This window comes from Heterodontus francisci, chromosome 7 (genome assembly GCF_036365525.1).
Source record: "Heterodontus francisci isolate sHetFra1 chromosome 7, sHetFra1.hap1, whole genome shotgun sequence".
Taxonomy (NCBI): Eukaryota; Metazoa; Chordata; class Chondrichthyes; order Heterodontiformes; family Heterodontidae; genus Heterodontus; species Heterodontus francisci.
The window spans coordinates 91,299,868-91,320,581 of NC_090377.1; the positions used below are offsets into that span (position 1 = coordinate 91,299,868).

Genomic DNA, 20,714 nt, shown 5'->3' on the forward strand with positions numbered 1-20,714 from the left:
GGGGTCCTTGAGGTGGTGCAGAGGAGATTTATCAGAATGGTTCCAGGGATGGAGGACTTTAGTTACAAAGTTAGGATGGAAAAGCTGGGTTGTTCTTCTTAGAACAAAGGAAATTGAGGGGAGATTTAATAGAAGTGTACAAGATTATGACAGGCTTAGATATGTCAGGCAAGGAAAAACTGTTCCCATTAATTAATGGTACAAGGACTAGGGACACAGTTTGAAATTTTTGGGCAAAAGACGCAGGGGGAATATGAGGAAGCACTTTTTTACACAGCGGGTGGTACTGACCTGGAACTCGCTGCCCACAAGGGTGGTGGAAGTGGAGACAATCAGTGACTTCAGGAGGAATTTGGATGGCCAATTGAGAGAAATAGACTTGCAGAGCTACAGGGATCGAGCGGAGGAGTAGGACTGACTGCCTAGCTCTGTGGAGAGCTGCATGGACTCGATGGGCCGAATGGGCTCCTGTGTCGCCGTCAATTGTCTTCTTATTCATCACAAGTGAATAGGTCACTTGTCAGACAGCAAACAAAAATAGGCAATATAGGAAATAATATTCATATGGCTCAAAATAAAACAGAAACTTACTAATTTAGCATTGTGTAACACACCTATGTGCATTCCCTTGTGCAAGTACAACTCTTCACTCTTCCTCTTCCCAAGGCAGCAGAGGTAGAGGCAGGCTACTCAGATTCCTGCACTGACTGCTGAGCTGCTCTTGGCAGATGTCCCGCAAAGACTGCTCCACCTGCAGCTGTGCAGGGGCAAACTTTGTCATCAGGACAGGAGGCAGCATGGAGGGTTGTGCGGGTGGGGTAGGGGGAGGATGCAGTTGAGAAGTGGAAGTGCTTTAAGCCAAATTCCCAGTTCCATGTCCCTTTTCACCATTATCCCTCTCACGGCCCACCCGCACATCCCATTGAGCCAGAGAACACTTTGCTACAGAGGAGTGGGGCAATGAACGTCCAACGCTAAGGTATCATAAATCCTAATTAAGGTGGAATTCATAACATGCAAGCCGTTGGTGAAGGTTTGCATGCACTCATGTGATTGCTGCGTTTGATATTCCATACAGATGGCCACTCTTTCTATGGCTAAGGCCTGTAACATCATGCTACTCATGCTTGAGAGGGCCTCCTCCAAACTCTCTGCAAGTGCACAGAGTGCAGATGGAAGACCTGCCAGTATATCACACATTCTTTGCTACTGCTCCAGAAGTATCCTGTTCATTAATGCCTCCTGTGATATAACACCTGCGTCCAGCTGAGCAAAGCTTGCAGTGTCCTGCAGCCTCTGATGTGGACTCTCCACTGCTGTCCCTGTCTCCGTCATCTGCTCTTGCTCGCTTATGATGTGTGAGTCATCAATTGAAAACCCAACTTTCTGCCTTACTGGTCCCACTGGAGTGTGAGAATCTGCGCTGGTGCATGGTCTGCATGAATCCTGTGACAGTGCCTCTCTGAGGAGTTGTTGTCATCGTCCTGCACTACCTCCTTCAGGATGTTTGAAGGCCTGTGGGAGATTAAAGGCATGAATTACAACTGTCAAGGTAAGAATGTTTTAAGTGATCATTATGCACATTATCATCTTTTGCTTGCTGCTAACATCAAGTCAATATGAATGAGTGTTGTATGCCATGTGGTTGTCTGATATTTAATTCTGTCACCAGGTACCTGGGAGGCCCCCTCTTCCCACCTCCGATGGCCAGATATGCTGAGACTCTGGTGATGCCCAGCGCCTCCTCCTCTGCAGCTGTCAGATGGCTGAAGAGCCACCTCTGGTTTTCTGCCTTTCCCTCGTGTTCTATGCTCTTGTTCTGCAAGGAGAAAGCCGAGACCTATGAGTGAGAGTTATGGTATATGTTGAACAGATGGATGGAGAGCATTTGTTGAGGGCAACTATGGCAAGAGGCATGACATTGCTTAAAGATGAGGGTGAGTGTCAGTGGTGGATGGACAGATGGGGATGTGAGAAAGTGTATAAACAGAGAGGGATGCATGTACCTGAAGAGTGAGTTGGTGTGAGGAGTGATGTGCTTGAGTTGGCTTGAGAAGGCAGTTTTAGGGAGCTGGGGTGATACGAGTTTATTGCCAGCTGTTACCGTATGCTACACCCATATGAATAGAAACATACCCAGCCCAATAGGTGTGAATGTTTACTGAAATTTCTAAACTAATTTCCATTGTCTGAAGCTCTATCATTCAGACTCTTCACCTGAATCCTAATTTACATTTTCCAGCTTTGCTGATCTGTAAATTTAACTCTTAGGGTTCACAGTTAACTTAAAAATAACGGTTTTAACGTAGATTACACCAGATCTTCCCACAGTACCATAATCAGAAATTCTAAAATGCAACAGCATTTTGCAATCTGTTATACTCCGTTCAGTGTCACTCCTCATATTTATGCATGGATAATAACCACAAAAAAGACAGAGGCGCAAGGGGAGAGCTAACTGTGTAACAGCCCCGACAAACAAATTTTTCTGCAGCACCTGTGGAAGAGCCTGTCACTCTAGAATTGGCCTTTATAGCCACTCCAGGCACTGCTCCACACACCACTGACCACCTCCAGGCACGTATCCATTGTCTCTCGAGATAAGGAGGCCAAAGGAATAACCACTCTAATATAGTGATGAGCAACAGCATGAGAAATCTGCTATTATTCACAAAAAGAATATTTTGTGCTTTTTGCAAGTTAACATCATGAATGAAAATATGCTTACTAAGAATAATGTGAATCTATGCATAGCATGTGGGTATAATTTTAAATTTCCCACAAATATGTACTTACCTCTGCTCCCAAAATGTTTCCTTGAAACACTATCAGTAGTTCTATAGTATATATATAGGTGTGCAATGTCCCCAGAAATTGCTTTGTGTTGTAGTTGATAACTTCCCATGATGCCTTTTCTATAAGCTCAGGATTTCCTAGAATTCTGTTCTCTACGACTTTGTTCCTTCTTCATTACCTCGCTCACTCATCAACCATTCCTTTCCTGATGACTTCATTATGTAGTCAGCAATGTCTTCCGATCACGCATACTCTGTACTTGAAGTTTTGTACTGCATTTTGATGTCCTGTAAGCCCTTCACAGGAGACAATGAAATATTAGCCCTGAAATTAGTCTGTGGAATGCAAGCATATGAAATCTTCATACATTTATTTGAAATTCCCCTCTCTGTTGCTTTAATGGTGGTGTTAACCTATTTATTGTAAATGGGTTAGTGCCCACATTAAAATAGCAGAGGAAGAAACTTCAGACAAATGTCTTAAGTGTTTATTTGGTAGTATGCCATGCCATAATTTTAAGATACCTTTTCAATTCTGCAAAGAAACATTTTTTCATATCTTTCAAAAATGTAACTGACAGCTACATCCTCTTATCAATCATGGTTACATGCCTGCATTTTCTTCATCTATCAATCTTTTCTCTCTCACTATCCTTTCAGACATTATGTTCCCATATTTCCTCTATTGCTAAAGTGCCCCCAGGAAGCTTGGTTTCCTCTTTCATGCCAAACATGTATTTTCCCTCAACAACTCATGAACTTCAAATCTGCCCCAGACTTGAATAATGCTTCCAGATTCTGGATAGGCTCTTCTAGCACCTGCTGCTTTATAGATGCTTTTGTTTGCCTGTAGTTGTGCCTCCGCTTTCTCAATAATGCCATCTGCGCACTGCTCTCCCACTTTTACATTTAGATTGGAGAGACAACCTCCGTTGGGGTGTTGTGCTCTGCTTTTATATGGAGTCCCACAGAGAACCAACATGTGACCTTGGCTCCTCATGTTTACCTGACTAAAATCAGCTACTAAAAGCAGAATGTAGATTGATATTTTCATTGGCCTACAATCCCAATGGAATAAGGAGCCTAGCTTGCTCTACACACTGAAATGAAGCTTTCAGAGGGACATTGTGACTCCCTCCTTCAGTTGTGCTCATATAGACCTGGAAATTCCTAGAAGGTTTCAGCATAACCAAGGTATAAGAGCAGTGTTCCAATTTTTGTTTTTTCTGAGGAAATTCATGTGTAACTGATTTACGGCGGAAGACTGTGAAGCGTGAATTTTGTTTGAGCTGCTTTCGAAATACATCCACCGAGATCCTCTCCTCTCACACTCATTTACATATTTCTGCTCCCATGCAAGTTTCTTGGATTTACACAAATAATGCAATGGTGTAGATTTACACCCAAAAATGTAAGCACAGAATAGCTGGAAATCACCAGATATTGGCATAACTGAATTGTTTTTAGTCTTTCACAGGATGTCGGTGTCACTGCCCATCCCTAATTGCCCTTGAGAAGGTGGTGATGAGTTGCCTTCTTGAACTGCTGCAGTCCATATGGTGTAGCTACACCCACAGTGCTGTTAGGTAGGGAGTTACAGGATTTTGACCCAGTGACAGTGAAGTAACAGCGATATAGTCCAAAGTCAGGATGGTGTGTGACTTGGAGGGGAACTTGTAGGTGGTGGTGTTCCCATGCAGTTGCAGACTTTGTCCTTCTAGGTGGTGGAGGTCGCAGGTTTGGAAGGTGCTGTCAAACGAGCCTTGGTGAGTTGCTGCAGTGCATGTTGTAGATGGGACACAATGCGTGACGGTGGTGGAGGGAGTGAATGTTGAAGGTGGTGGATAGGGTGCCAATCAAGCAGGTTGTTTTGACCTGTATGGTGTCAAGCTTCTTGAGTGTTGTTGGAGCTGCATTCATCCAAGCAAGTGGAGAGTATTTCATCTTCTGACTTGTGGCTTGTAGATGGTGGACAGGGTTTGGGAGAGTCAGGAGATGAGTTACTCACTGCAGAATTCCCAGCTTCTGACCTGCTCTTGTAGCCACAGTATTTGTATAGCTGGTCCAGTTCAGTTTCTGGTCAATGGTAACCCCCAGGATGTTGATAGTGGGGGATTCCACGATGATAATGCCATTGAATGTCAAGGGGAGATGGTTGGATTCTCTCTTGGCTAGAGCTTTAAAGTGATTTTCTCATGATTTTGTTTTTCTTCTTTCTGAGACCTGAACTATAATTAACAAAGGGCTGTCAGTCTTGGTGCAACTGAGATTTTTCAGACTCTCATCCCCGCCCTTCACTCAGCATTCAGAAGCACTACATTAAAATAGTGACTACATTTCAAACTATGCTCCATCGGCCAGAAAGCTCTTTAGGACGTCCTCAAATCGTGAAAGGCTTGATATAAATGCTAGTCTTTTTCCACAATGCAGCTGTAATGTCCTTCCAACTGAGAACACCCCTGTTCTCCATAATAATAGAACAGGATGAACAGCATCTGAGGTAAGCAGTTCTGAGAGTGAGGCACCAGAGAAGAAGGCAGGAGAAAATATATTTCCCCTATTGGAAGCAATATAACTGAAATTGTTTAATGTTGCTTTTTACGTTCTGGCCTGGGCAAATTAATTCTACAGGAAATCTGGGCATTAAATTCATCTTGGCAAATCGGTGCAAAAGCCTATGCAAATTTAGTTGCAATTTCTGCATAAGTACAATCCAGGAAATACGTGTCCATTTGTGTAAAAGCACTTTTACATTGGATTTATGCTTGGGATTCATGTGTTATGTAGGGCAGTACATGTGTGATGTATTATGTAGGACAGTACATATCGTGTACAGCAGTTCTGATAAAAGGTGATGGGACCTGAAATGTTAACTCTGCTTCTCTACTCACAAATGCTGCCAGGCCTGCTGAGTATTTCCAGCACTTTCTGTTTTTGTTGTAGTATTATGTTATATTGTGTCATGTGTTATGTAGGCTTGTACATGAGGTGCAATGTTTTATGTTGGGCTTGCATGTGCTGCAGTGTTTAAACGTATCTGGGCTTTCTCTCCTCACTGTATTTTGACACTTTGATAGCCAATGATGATCACTTTATTACAAATTTGTAAATCTCTCATTGTGCATTGGGTTATGTTGAGTTACAGGCGGTGTATTATCCTATGTTCTGTTGTAGTGCATGGTTTGTCTGGTGTTTTATTGCAGCGCGTTGTTGTTGTTTGCGATGCACTGTTTTGCAGTGTATCGAGTTCACTCTGCTTCGCTGGCACACGATGCGCAAGATGGAGCGCTCCCTTCCTGCCTCTACAGCTCACTGAAATCTTCATGGTACAGGTGGGCCCTGACGCCGGTTCTGACGTTTCGGTACTCAGGTCGCGCCCAAGACATCAAATTGGCCGATCCGCCGATATGGATGCGTTAAGTACTGCGCTTTTCTGTCAGATGGTAAACGGGTAACCTGAAAGTGACTGGTAGGTACATTATCTGAATATTACTGTAGGAGGACGCGGCTTCTTTTACCTTTTCCCCGAAGATGAGATCTGCCAGTCCTCTGGTTTATGCCGGGCGACGTTCTGTGAATTGAAGCTATTAGCTAAATATCGCAAGGTTGCTTGGCGAGGCGGGCGGGGAAGGTTGATTAGGACTTTGTTCGGTTAAGAATATGAATGGTTCACGTTGCTGAAATATGATCTGTGAACAAGCTTGCGTTCAGAGAAACCGTCACTTTGGAGCCTTCTTCAATAAGCAGTTTTAAGAGAGTTTTAATATTTTAAATAGAATTTATTACATTTCTTTAAAAATGCTTTAAAAGCCTGGCTTCTGATGTATATGGTTATTAGAACTCCACTATTACCTGCTATTTTTATTGGAAACCTTGCTTTTATTCCCTGTTACGCTCTGCCTTATTCCACTGTTAATGTTAAGAGTAATATCGGATCACGAACCCTTTGTACAGCTCTGATGGTCCCAAAAACGGAACCGGGTTGTAAAATCCCAAGGGGTCCACGCAGAGCAGCAGGTTGAAAATGGGTGTACCGAGGGGAATTGTAACCTTGTAGACTTTTTACTTCTAATGCTGCACATTTGCCTTGACTTCGGCGTGCTTTGAAATACACTTTCCATAACTTTTGAGAAGAAATTCGGATGGGTTTAAACATATGACTTAATTTTCCTTTGTATTACTGGGTGTTAGTTTGTGATTAAGAAACACGCCTAGAATGTAAACATTGCTTCGTACTTCCGCCAGCGTAAGAGCAGCAAGATGAAAGAAAGGTTAACAGTCATTGGCATATTTAAGGAAAGGAAGCAAATTAGAAAGAGCCAATAAACTCACTTGTGCCTGTACTCGACTGTAAGGCTCGAAGTGACGAACACTGGTTCCCCAATTCTTTAACATCGAATTTTGAATATTTCTGTGCGACTTCTGGGCAGCCCAAAAGGTTTTTATGCAAAAATGTCAATATTTTAATATTGATTTCCTTGTGGGCAAGGCCAGCATTTATTGCCCTTCCGAGTTGCCCTTGAGAAGATGGTGGTAAGCTGCCTTCTTGAACCACTGTTGTCCATGTGGTGAAATTGCTGTCAAAGTGCTGTTAAATAGGGAGTTCCAGGATTTTGAACCAGTGACAATGAAGGAGCAGCAATAAATATCCAGTTCGGGATGGTGGGGGACTTGGAGGGGGACTTGAAGGTGGTAGTGGTGTTCCCATACACTTGTTGTCTTTGTCCTTCTAGGTGGTGGAGGTCACGGGTTTGGAAGGTGGTGTCAAAGAAGTTCTGTACGCTGGCCATACCTTCTTTTCCCTGGTTCAAGGCCAGTCTGATCTAGAAGCTGGTATTGATACACACAAGTATCCTCCTGTAAATGATGTAGAATTACATGGAATTAACAGAATAGAAACATGCCATTCAGCCCAGCTGGTCTATGCCAGTGTATATTCCCCAGACAAACCTTCTCCCATCCCTTTACAGCTAACCCTATAAACATGTCCTTCCAGTTAGTCTTCCTGATGTGTTTATCTGACTTCCCTGGACATGTTGAAAAAACATACACAGTCACAACAGCATGTCAAAGCTTTTTTTTAAAGTGGCAAATATAGACCTGTAGTGCAGAGCAGCTCAAAATGTAATGATGAAAATAATTCAAGCCACCTGCATCAGCACAGCTTGTATGAACTTGTCTCCCACTCTTTAGACTTTTAACTGAATTTTCTGATTGGCGATGCATGATACAAAGGTATAACGTTAGTGTAATGGATCAGGAATATTAATGGAGAACACTTAAATTCAAATTTCTGCCCATTTAATGCCCCACTTAATTTCCGATCAGATTTTCAAAGGGCTGGCAGTACACAGCAGTTTGCCAGTTGCAACATTTAAATGCAGCCCTGATGATGTAATTCAGACGTCCACACAATTTCGCAGAGTTTGTGACCACATAACACTGAGTCATCAACCCACTCATATAAAATGGACATCCAGAATTGCTAAGAGCTATATTTGGTAGTGCATTTAAAGAGTTCTATGAAATGACTTATGGGTATGTTTTCTGACTGTTTTCCAGCTATAGTGTATTTTTCTCCTTTTTTTCTATGAGTACTTTGTTGCTAAGGAGGATTTGTTTTAAGTGTTTTGGCCTTCTCATTCTTTTGAAAGTCCAAACTGTTGGCACAATGGGCAGTCTCATGGAAATTCCTTTTATTTATATTATTTTGGAGGAAAAAGCAGAGTAGCAGTGGACAGATGCTGAGGTAGCTCAGGTTGCACCAGAAGGCAGGCTATGTTCATTCAGTATTACCCTAACACCCACATTTACAGGCAGAGGTGCACAGCTACCTGCATTTGTCAGAAGAGTTCTGTCTTGCAGATGGTGTGAATCACAGGGATCCAGTTAATGAACAGTGCTATCTGCTGCAAGGATACCTGTGGCTAACATGCACGACTGCCAAAGATAGTAACAATCTGTTGTGCAATTGTGGCTTCTGCCTTGGCTTCTCCTTCTAAGCATATTGCAATGCTGTCCTATGGGGATGGTACTCTGTATTGGTACACAGGACCACTGTCCTATCATTTCATGAGCACCACCTCCATTTCATCAGCCATCAAACAGGGATTCAGGTGTTTTAATGACACTACATCTCTTGACCAAAGACTTAGTTCACTGTATTCATACTTATTTGTATCAGTCACAGGGTTTTGCCACACATGTCAGTGATCAAAACACATCTTTTGCAATTGCGGAAATATACTCCAAGAATACTAGAAGCCATTACAAAATCTATCAACATTTTATGTGAGTGCTAATTCTGCACCACTTAACTAATCTTTTAAAATAAATGTATGGACAATGATCGGCAAGTGACCTCTGGTGCATGTGTCTTTACATGTTGCAGAAACTGAATTGTAAAATTACTTTTCATAAAGCATTTGAAGAAGTTCTACACAAATAGATAATTATTTAAGCTTAAAGAAGATTCAGGGTGAAACAGGAAGGAAGGAAGGAAGGAAGGAAGGGAAAAGAAATTTATACAGCACCTTTCATAACCTCAGGACATCTCACAGCATTTTACAGCCAATAAAATACTATTGAAGTGTAGTCACGGTCGTGACTGTTGGCTGAGACGTCAAATCAAGGCCTCATCTTCCCTCTCAGGTGGACATAAAAGATAGATACATACAGCACTGAAACAGGCCCTTCAGCCCACCGAGTCTGTGCTGACCATCAACCACCCATTTATACTTTCTTTCTTTGGCCTCCTTGTCTCGAGAGACAATGGGTAAGCGCCTGGAGGTGGTCAGTGGTGTGTGGAGCAGCGCCTGGAGTGGCTATAAAGGCCAATTCTAGAGTGACAGGCTCTTCCACAGGTGCTGCAGAACAATTTGTTTGTCGGGGCTGTTACACAGTTGGCTCTTCCCTTGCGCCTCTGTCTTTTTTCCTGCCAACTGCTAAGTCTCTTCGACTCACCACACTTTAGCCCCGCCTTTATGGCTGCCCGCCAGCTCTGGCGAACACTGGCAACTGACTCCCACGACTTGTGATCAATGTCACAGGACTTCATGTCGCGTTTGCAGACGTCTTTAAAGCGGAGACATGGACGGCCGGTGGGTCTGATACCAGTGGTGAGCTCGCTGTACAATGTGTCTTTGGGGATCCTGCCATCTTCCATGCGGCACACATGGCCAAGCCATCTCAAGCGCCGCTGACTCAGTAGTGTGTATAAGCTGGGGATGTTGGCCACCTCGAGGACTTCTGTGTTGGAGATACGGTCCTGCCACCTGATGCCAAGTATTCTCCGGAGGCAGCGAAGATGGAATGAATTGAGACGTCGCTCTTGGCTGACATACGTTGTCCAGGCCTCGTTGCCATAGAGCATGGTACTGAGGACACAGGCTTGATATACTCGGACTTTTGTGTTCCGTGTCAGTGCGCCATTTTCCCACCCTCTCTTGGCCATTCTGGACATAGCATACTAATCCCTCATTAATCCCACATTCCCTACCACATCCCCACAATTCTCCTACCACCTACCTACACTCGGGGCAATTTACAATGGCCAATTTACCTATCAACCTGCAAGTCTTTGGCTGTGGGAGGCAACCCACACAGTCACAGGGAGAACTTGCAAACTCCACACAGGCAGTACCCAGAACTGAACCCAGGTCATTGGAGCTGTGAGGCTGCGGTGCTAACCACTGCGCTACTCAGCATTACTTGTGGCATTATTTGAAGAAGAGCAGGGTAAACCTCCTTGGAGTTTTGGGCAATATTTATCCCTCAACCAATCATCACTAAAACAGATTATCTGGTCATTGCTGTTTGTGGCAAATTGGCTCCCTCATTTCCTTATGCTGCAACAGCAACTACACCTTAAAAATACTTAATTGACTGTGAAGCACTGTGGGACATCGAGAGACCATTAAAAGTGCGATATAAATGCAAGTTTTTTTAATACATCTGGTTGTTGAAAAGAGGTGAGTACTAGACATCGTAGAACTTATATGCACAATCCACTAATATCATCAAGCACTTGGACACATACCTCCTAAACTTAGTAGCTAAGGACTCAAACATACACAACACATCTATGGAATGTGAGCAGGTGGGAGGCACACTATCTCCACTGGACTGCTGGTGACTAGGAAGTGCATGTTTCACATTACGATATCCTGAGAATCATTTGTCATTGACTGTGGTGAGGAAGAGGGAAAGAAAGTCCCCAATGAATGTGGCATTGCAAGTTGCAGGATCTGAAATATCATATTACAAATGATGCTTCCTCTGAAGTGGCACAATGATGAGGCTACTTTTCCAGTCATACAAAGTAATTAAAATGTTAACAATGTGTTGCTACAGTCCCTGACAATGCTGACAATCCAAGCAGCCTTGGTACTAATATGAGGATTTTCAAATTGGATGTTTTTCAGTGCCAAAGCGATGGTTGCTTGGTCTCACAGTTAAGTGTGCATATTCTTTTCATTTGTACCTGACACTTAAACATTTGGCTGATACCAGTGATGTAAAAGTATGCAGAAAAATATTTCCAAAATTTTAAATGACAACACAAAATGATGCTTAATGTCGGAATGGCAGTTGTAAAATACTTTGTAATGTGTTATATATATATTTTTGGTTTTGATTTGGCCTGTTATTTCTGTTTATTCTTCCAGGTTGCTAAAGATGTTGGATTTATATCATGTTGTTTGATCGAGTGCTAATGTTTTCTGTCATTCTTAACAAATGTAATACTGAGCCCATGTCACAGTCATTTCAGCATGATATGTTCACAATACAGTAAATGAAATATGAAAGCAGCTGGTGGAATTACAGAGCCTGTTAGACCAGTTTAAGTAATATGATGGTTCATTCACCCATAAACCGACTTTCTGTGACACCTGTTGTCTCCTTGAACTTCTGTCAAATGCAGTGTACCTGCTTTATTGAATTGTGCAATGATCAGTGTTGTGTCTTTGTGTCCAGAAATTTCAAACGACAGATAAAATTGTGTTGGAGAAAAAAATAATTTCAGGTTTGGAGTAATGTGTCAAAAGTCAACAAAAGCATGTTATGACTGTGTTCTTACAAGCTGAATATAATTTGGACTGTTAACAGGATGTAAATTCTTGGTGTCATGGTGTCTTTTGCAGTTCTTTGGTGCTATTTGTGTCAAGGCTGAAAGTGGCAAGATATTTGTAATAACCAGAAAAATTAATCTCGGGGTTGACGGACAGAAGTAGGCCCAGATTTTGCGGTGAATGGTGAAGCAATACCGCTCGCTGCTGACCTCAAAGAAAGTTACTCACAAAGATCCAGTGATCTTTGTGGGATGGATTTCTCCTTTCCTGACATTTGTTTGAACCTAGAGCCAAGTCAAGGGGATCTCCAGGCATCCAGCAACAGTGATGTCATCAAGTAGGGCAAGCAGCCAATCATATTGAAGTATTCTCACTGACAGCAAACCAGGGTATAAGATAGTCTGATTATCCCTCATATTTTAATACCATTTTATTGAGAGTGAAATAAATGGTTGGGGCATACATGTGGGATTAAGGTAGAAGCTGAAATATCATAAACAAACTTTAAAGAAATATTTACTATTTTAAAATGTATTTTTAAAATTATAATGGAGAAATTTGGCATTCCACCAATATAAAATTAGTTTTTTCAGAGCCAGTAAGGCTATTTAGCAGTGATTATGAACTTAGTATGCTATTAAAAACCCAGTCACTTCTTATTGAACAGGGTGCAACTTTTTCAAGGGTTTTAACAGTGAGACCAATAGCATAAAAGGCTAAGTTTTCATCAGTTCAGTGATTTCTAATTAATTGCAATCTGCAGGCAATTCAATACCACACCCTATGGAGTAGCATAGAATCACTGACAGCAACTTCTGGATTTCTGTGTTTAACTATGCATGTATAAACTCTAGAATTTTCTGTCAGTGTCAGGAGAAATGATGACAAATGCTGACAGTTTTGTCATCATTGCTAGTTGGTAGTATTCTCGCCTCCGAGTCACAAGATTCTGGGTTCAAGTCCCACTTCAAGGATTGAGTGCAAAAATCAAGGCTGACACCCCAGTGCAGTACTGAGAGAGGGCTATACTGTAGGAGGCACCGTCTTTCAGATAAGCCATTAAAGCGAGGCCTCATCTGCCTGCTCGTGTGGATGTAAAAGATCCCATGGCGCTACTTTGAAGAAGAGCAGGGGAGTTATCCCTGGTGTCCTGGCCAATATTTATCCCTCAATCAACATCACCAAAAACAGGTTGTCTGGTCATTATCACATTGCTGTTTGTGAAAGCTTGCTGTGTGCAAATCGGATGCCGTATCTCCAACCTTACAACAGTGACAACACTTCAAAAGTACATCATTGGCTGTAAAGTGCTTTGAGACATCTGGTGGACATAAAAAGCACTATATAAATACAAGTCTTTTTTTACTCTGCAAAATCCAGGCAACAGAATCAGGTTTATTTAAAAATGTTTCTAAAGTGAGTATAATGATCTAATGTTAATGCCATAGAGTGGTATGTTCCAAGTTACTGTCCATCATTCACTGCACTGAATTCTTAAATTCCACAGAGTAAGTATATTATACCAGTACTCATGAAAGTGCTACCTCTTAGTTAAATAACGTAGAGAAAAACTGGAAGACTCTCATAGTATGTTTTTTAAGTCATCAATTAAATTTGTTAATATTGCAAGGTTGATTAGGATACCAAATAGCATATTACTAACCTTTCTACTTTTGTATATTATTTTATCTATAAATAAGTATGAATGCTAGATTTAACCTGAATGTAGTAGTCTAGCGATGTGTACTCTCTACCCTATGAGGTGACAGGACCAGCAAGTGACTTAACGCAATTCAAATTTGTTGGTGTTGGGACGTGCTAACCCATATACGGAAGGGAATAACAGCACAGACTTTGGTTCATTAAAGACTTGTAAATTGTAATCAAACTTAAAGATGAGTAAAGGTGATAGGAAAAAGATGAACTGCATCAGTTCCATCCAAAGGTGTCAGCTCCTTGGTGTCTTTTTTCGCCAATGTCTACATTTGTCATTTTTACAGCCACAAGTATTAAATCGCCCAGCGATTATCCTGCCAATTTACAAAGACCCCATTTAGATGACAGTGCACCTTCTAGTATCAGACTGAAACAGTATTGGAGAGCACTCCATCTGTTGACACAATGAAGTGACTGATTCGGTAATGCCTTGTCACATGTTAGAATTGCTCTGGGAGGTGACCTCAACTGAAAAGCATTCAGAAAATCAGAGTGTTATATTTTCAAACACTATGAGCAAACTTAATATTAAAAGTATCAAACACATTCAGCTTTGCAGCAGAAGTAATTCATTGCAGGACTCCCTGCTGATTTGTCCCACTCTAGCTCACAGATGCTGAAGCCAATGTTAGTACCCCAATCACTGGCATAGCTGAGATTATATAATTCAATGTAGTCTGGAGATCATGACTCTTGTTAGAAAATGTGTATATGTGGCTGTCAGGCAAGGGTAGCCTGCATGGTCAAGTAGCCTTCTGACATTCACTGATAAGCCTCACGTGTGAAGAATGCCAATTTAGGCAAAGTATTTGAGGATGTTCTGGATCTTCAGGGGAGAAGCTGAGAAAATTGGAAGAAAAAGATTTCACAATATGGGGGTATCTTTTGCCGATATTGTAAAATGGCCACCATTGGATCAGTCTCCAGTTCTGGTATTAGCCATTTAACACTACCAGCAAAAGTTAATATCACCCCTATATTGGGAGTCTGACAATGCTTATTTTTTACCTTCAGAAGAAAGAAAGCAATTATTTCATTTGCTTCACCCAGGATGAGCGATGGACATTTTATTATTCACTTATTTATTATTATTGCGCTTCTATTTTGGCCCCTTCGGTATTTATATTTGCCTGGCTGTTGTAATGGTTTTCTCCACAAAGTACAATTAGCACAGGTCACCTTTGTACGGTGAAGTGCTGGCGAAATGTAGATTTGTGAGAGAGTCAGTGTTTGAAACCTGAACTGTGCCTTTTATAGAACTTCAGGAGTCTCACTTTATGTTGAGTAACTGTGGATGAAAGATAGTGTTTCTGATAAAGAACACCACTGAGGTGTTGACTCACGTGTGGTGTGCTTCCAGCATTTTCTTTATATCAGATTTTTAGCATTTGCATTTCATTTCTTTTTATTTATAAAAACAAATCCTGCTGTCTGGAAGCTTACCACAGATTTTGTATTTGAGCCAGCAGTAAGAAAGCAAAGACATAAGCATTTGAGTGGCTTTGAGCTGCACTTCTTGGTTTCAGCAATGAAGAATTATCCCCCCAGTGATTTGACATCATTGTGCAGCACACATTGTAACCATTTGACCAAGTATCTGTACAGTCAGCTTGTTGGGCATCGAGAGTTCCTGTGATATAAATGCCTGTGAGTTAGTGGAACCACAAACATTTCTTTGGATAACAGCAAACACGTTCGCCCAGAATTGTCTGTCAAAATAATGGTAAGGCTAATAGCCTTCGCCGATATTTATGCGCAAATGCTCCAGCGACTTCAGGTGAGGGCAGATGTGCAGTTAAACACGGAAATCAAAAATTGTTGTCTGTATTATGCCATTCCCCATTCCACCAAAACGGCATCTCACTGTCTGCCTCACCATTGAAATGCATTAAACATATGAAGTTGCTGTACTTGTGCGGCAGATATGAACTTGTCATAGTTTAGTCCATCTCAGTCTAAGTACCTTTTTAGTAACCTGGTAAGTGTTAATTACTGCCAAGAAACCTCTCTGGCACCGAAAATTAACTATTACACGTGTGGAGTCTCAGTCCTTTAGATTTTATTTGATGTTGGAGACTCTAAACGTAAAATTTAAAATCATTTTTAAAAAACTTATTTTTCCTCACTCTCTTAATCTAGTCTTTCCTTCTCTTTATTTCCCTTTCTATACCCGATTTGATTTGGAATTCACCCATTCTAATTTACACTTCCTTCTCACTCCTTGTGCTTGTTAATTTCACAATGCTTCAATGAAATTGCTTAAGGAGATAGACAGGCTTCACTCAGGCCCCAGTTGCCTTGTTTCTCTCGCTGTGATGCTATCAGCTCACATTTTCAGCAGCTTGCCTTGCAGAAATTTAAAAACTTAAATGTGCAAGGGCAGATTTAACTAATGGCAGACACAGTTAGATGCCTTATGGGTCATTGCATTACAGACTTTTCAGATTCATGAGGTATTCTCTTCCAATGACTTGTTTGTTACTTGCCTTTGTTTATACACCTGAAATCACATTTCCTTCTTAATTTGCATAAAGCCCATTTCAGCTACAGGTTCAACTTCCAGGAATCAGTCGATTGACCAATGTCATCAGAGGTTACATTACTAACACTAGAATTGTAACAGAAATTCAGACTTTCGACATGACCTTAAATGTCCAAGGCATCTCACTCATTTTATTTCCTCCAAAATATGGGAGCTCCTTTCATTTTTCTGTTTTATTGTATCATATCCTGACTTTGCTTTGTAAATGTTAATGAGGTTTTGCATAATTTATATATACTTAACATGCCACTGGGTCATGTAATAAATATGGGGCTGGATTTTCAAATGTCTGCGGGATTAGGGCCGGGTGCCGACATGAATTAAAAATCACAGTGCCGAGGGATGTCTCCAGATCCCGATGCCTCCGGAATAGACCACTTTTTAAAGTGAGGGGGAGGGAACAGGGAAGCCGTTCGCCTCTAATGGACGGCCTGTTAAGCTCAAAGAGGAGCTTGTTCAGGGGCCGGGGAGCTCGGGACTGCCATTTTCAATTAGGATTTCGGCAAACCCGACTCTGGTGCATGTCGCTGCACAGCTGTTGGGTTCACAGAGGGGTGAAGGGAAACCTTTTCTTTGTAGAGTCAAAAATTATGGGGCCCTCGGGGATCCTGCACTGGATCATGGGCATTATCTTAAATTTGGATCTCACAACAATGTCTAAATCTTCTTTGCTGCTGGCCTTCCATGGAGCTGCCAGCTCTCTTGGGCAAGGAAGCGGCAGGCCCCATCATGCTGCTTGTCGCCTTGCCGCTCCTGCTCTGCAGGCAGCTCCCACTTCCTAGAGATGCTCGGCGCCACTAATTGGACGCCAAGCTTGCCTCCTGCCCAATTAGGACATTAACATATAAAAAGTAGTGTCATGTAAGTGACGCTGTCAGGGCGTGGGGTTGGGATTCGTAAATTATTTGGGATTGGGTTCCTGACCCCGTTTTGAAAATTAGCCTCATGATTTCATTGAAAAGTAGTTTCTATGTAATAGAAACGTTATATGTTCTGGTCTAGAAAGGTAAAGAAAGTTAATAGGACTGTTAAAAAAGAAACTATTGGGTTTTTGATGGAGAGTACGTTACACATGTTTCCTTGTGATCTTTAGTTTGGACTTTGGGGACTTTGAGTTCTGTTTCACTCATTGATGATCTTTTTAATTGGAGCTATTTGAGTAAACTAGCCTGTGAAGATATCAGATGATTTCCCCTTTACGCTGCTGACTCTTAAGCTTTAGGGTGGAAATAAACTACATTTGGATATCCTGTTAAAGTGAAATATGTCAACTGCATTGAATATCTGGTTATAACTGAGATCGAGTGTGATAAATATTGGTCACAAGCAAGCTACTGTCCCCACACAGAAACCAGTAAAAGGCTATTAAATATTAAAAGACGATCTACAGAAATTAAAAGATGATCTTTGTTTTTTTTGTCAAATTCATTCGAGAATGCAACCTTTTCCATTTCAGTCAAGGCTTCTTCTTTGGTAGACCCACCCTCCAAGAGGTATTATGTTGATTCTGAGGTATTATGGGATACAGTAGCATTATATTTACGTTACTGGACTAGTAATCCAGAGGCCTAATGATCAGGAGCCATGAGCTCAAATCCCACCGCAGCAGCTGGGGAATTTAAAATCAGTAAATTAATTAAATAAATCTGGAATTAAAAGCTAGTATCAGTAATGGTGACTATGAAACTACCTCTTAGAGGGTAGATCTACCAAGGAAGAAGGCTTGACTGAAATGGAGAGGATTTCATTTTCCAGTGAATTTGACAAAAAAAAAAATCATGGCCTGGATTTTGAAAGTCTGGTGGGAGTGGGAGTAAATGTAAATGCACTTTGAAGATCGTGTTCTCTGAGGTCGGCACAAAGCAGTTTTTAAAGAAGGGAACAGGAAGTGCGTACACCTCCAATTAATCACCTGTTGAGCTCATTGAGGATCTCATTGAAAGACTTGTTCAGAGCAGTTTCTGAGTTTCAAGAGAAAGACATGGGGAGAACTCCATGTCTGGAACACGGCAGGGTGTAGAAGACGTGAACACTGTGGGGTGGGGGGGCCATGAGTGCTATTGGAAAGGCTGATTAATATACTGCAGGGGTCCAAAATAAAGCTCAGGTGCTCCAAAAGTGCCACAGAGTAGCCACTGCTGGAGCTGAAAGACTTGCATTATCAGAGGTGAGTGGTAGGAATCTGGAGAGGGATGTGAAGCCGCTGACAACACTGGGACAGCTGGGGTTGGCAGGGGAAGGCCCGATGAGCAAACGTGTGCCAGGTGAGGGAGGTCAGATGGAAACAGGGGTGCAACCTCCTGGACAGGAGGAGGCCAGAGGAGCACAACGGGGGGCTGCAAGAGGAAGAAGGTGCTATCCAGCATATCGGGTATATGTGCCCAAGGGTCAGCAACCTGCAAATGACAGAGCGCCACTGCTGCCGGAGGCTGTGCTCATCCAGGCAGTTGGTCTCAGCCATTTGTGCTCTGATCCACAATGACCTGAAGCTTCATGGCCCCCATTGCAGTCCTTTTCCTGCAGCCGTCAAGGACTCTGTTGCCTTAAATTTCTATGCATCCCTGTCGTTCCAGGGATCAGTTGCAGACCTAGTTGGCATCCTGCAATTTGCAGCTCATTATGCCATCAGGCAGGTCACAGATGCCATATTCCGGAGGGCAGGGAACTACATACACCTATACACTGATGAGCCTGTGCAAGCACAGAGGGCATTGGGCTTTGCCGCCATCGAAGGATTCCCTCAAGGGGCAGTCATCAATTGCACCCATGTAGCTATCGAGGCACCGACAGACCAGTCAGTCAGATTCCTGAACAGAAAGAGCTGCCACTCATTGAATATCCAGCTGGCCTGTGACTACAGGAAGTGAATCTTGCAGGTCTGCACCCGGTTCCCGGGCAGCTGTCATAACTCCTTTATCCTGCAAGAGTCCCAGGTGCCGCAACTCTTCAGGTCCACATCCAGACTCAGTGGGAGCTTCTGCGAGATAAGGGTTATCCCCTAAAGAGATGTCTCCTGACGCCCATCTGAAACCCAGACACGGATGGAGAGAAGCGCTACAACCAGAGCCATCTCCTAACGGGGACCTGCACTGGACAGACCATTGGTCTCTTAAATTGCGCCTCCATTGCCTTGACTGGTCAGGTGGTGCCTTCCACTACGAGCCAGCCATGGTATTGCGGTCGTCTGCTGCACCCTGCACAACATGACAATGCAAAGATGACTGGAGCTGGATGAAGAGGAGGGGCTGGAATACCACTCTACTCCACCTCGGAGGATGACTGGGAGGAGGAAGAAGATGAATAGGGGAAGGAGGAAGGGATCACTCAAGAGAGGCCAGCGACCAGGCAGTGGAGGATGCCCAGCCATGTTGTCCCAGAACTCAGGTTGAACTCCATGCTAGCGTAGCGGCAAGGGCCAGATTGATTCAGCAGTGTTTCACCAGATCACTTGCGTCTGATGACCCCAAATTTCACCTTCCAGCAGAGGGAGCTATCAAACCGCTATGACTCATATCTGCAAGGTCCCATTGCCAGCCATTTGCATGTAGAATGAGGATTCCTCTACCAACATTCTCCAACATCACAAGGCATGGGAATATAACATTCCCAGGACTCCACATACCCCCACCACTTCCCACAATGCGACATCACCCTTCTGACATGAAACATCAATAACACACATTTCAGATTGATAACATAAACAAGTGATAATGTGATGATAACAAAAGAACAGACAAATTTGCAGAACAGCACCCTGATGACCCATTAAGTGAAATCGACGGCGTGTCGCCTTTCGTTCCCTAACACTTCTACAGGGTGCTCCCTCTGTCGCAGAGGATGAGGTGGAGGCAGCCTGCTCCCTTCTCTCTGCCTCTGGCTGAAATGTCTATGGTTTCTATCATCATACTGGAGGTGCCCATGGAGGCTCCTTCACAGGCAGCTGTGTCTGTGTCATTGCAGGAGCTGCCTCTGTAATAGGGCCATAGTTGGCACACGTGGTTCCTGAGTCGGAGGGGGTGAGGGCCAAAGGTGATGCCTTTGCCCCTGGAGGGGTGGCCCCTTCATATGCCACTTCAACCGTTTCAGCCCTTTTCTGGCACCCTTGGATACTGGATGAGGCCACAAACTGGAATGCAGCTGGTATCCACTCTGAGCATCTCAGCGCCATCGGCATCACTGAGTGGTCAATGCTACAGAGCGTCTCTCTCTCTGTATATCAATGTGCTGCTGCTGCAGCCACTCAAAGTGATGCTGCATATGGCTGTCCAAAAGGTTGCCCAATCTCTCAATGGAGGAGCTCATAACAGTTATGGGTCATAACAGAGCACATGCACTGCATGGATTCCTCCATTGCCTGCCCATGACTCGTCAAGGCCTCAGGGAGCTCTGACAAACAGGAACTTATCTGCCTCTGGTTCTTGAGGAAGACCCTCCTTGTTTATGACACCCAGGGACTGCCCAAAGCTGACTCTGCTTCTGAAGAGGAGACACTATTACAGAGACATGGCTGCAGGATGACATAGATTGGGATCTGAATATCGAAGGGTGCATGACATTTAGGAAGGACAGGATGCTAGAAAAAGGTGGAGG

General features: G+C 42.9%; 1 protein-coding gene across 2 annotated transcripts in view; it reads left to right on the forward strand.

The window, feature by feature from the left end:
- Nucleotides 1–6,070: 6,070 nt before the first annotated feature.
- Nucleotides 6,071–20,714, forward strand: part of mfsd6b (major facilitator superfamily domain containing 6b) — a 96,824-nt gene continuing 82,180 nt past the window's right edge. Inside the window, exon 1 of one of the 2 annotated variants that reach the window (XM_068035641.1) lies at nucleotides 6,071–6,127. The gene's annotated coding sequence lies outside the window, so the exon portion shown is untranslated. The other variant, XM_068035640.1, reaches the window with a different exon arrangement.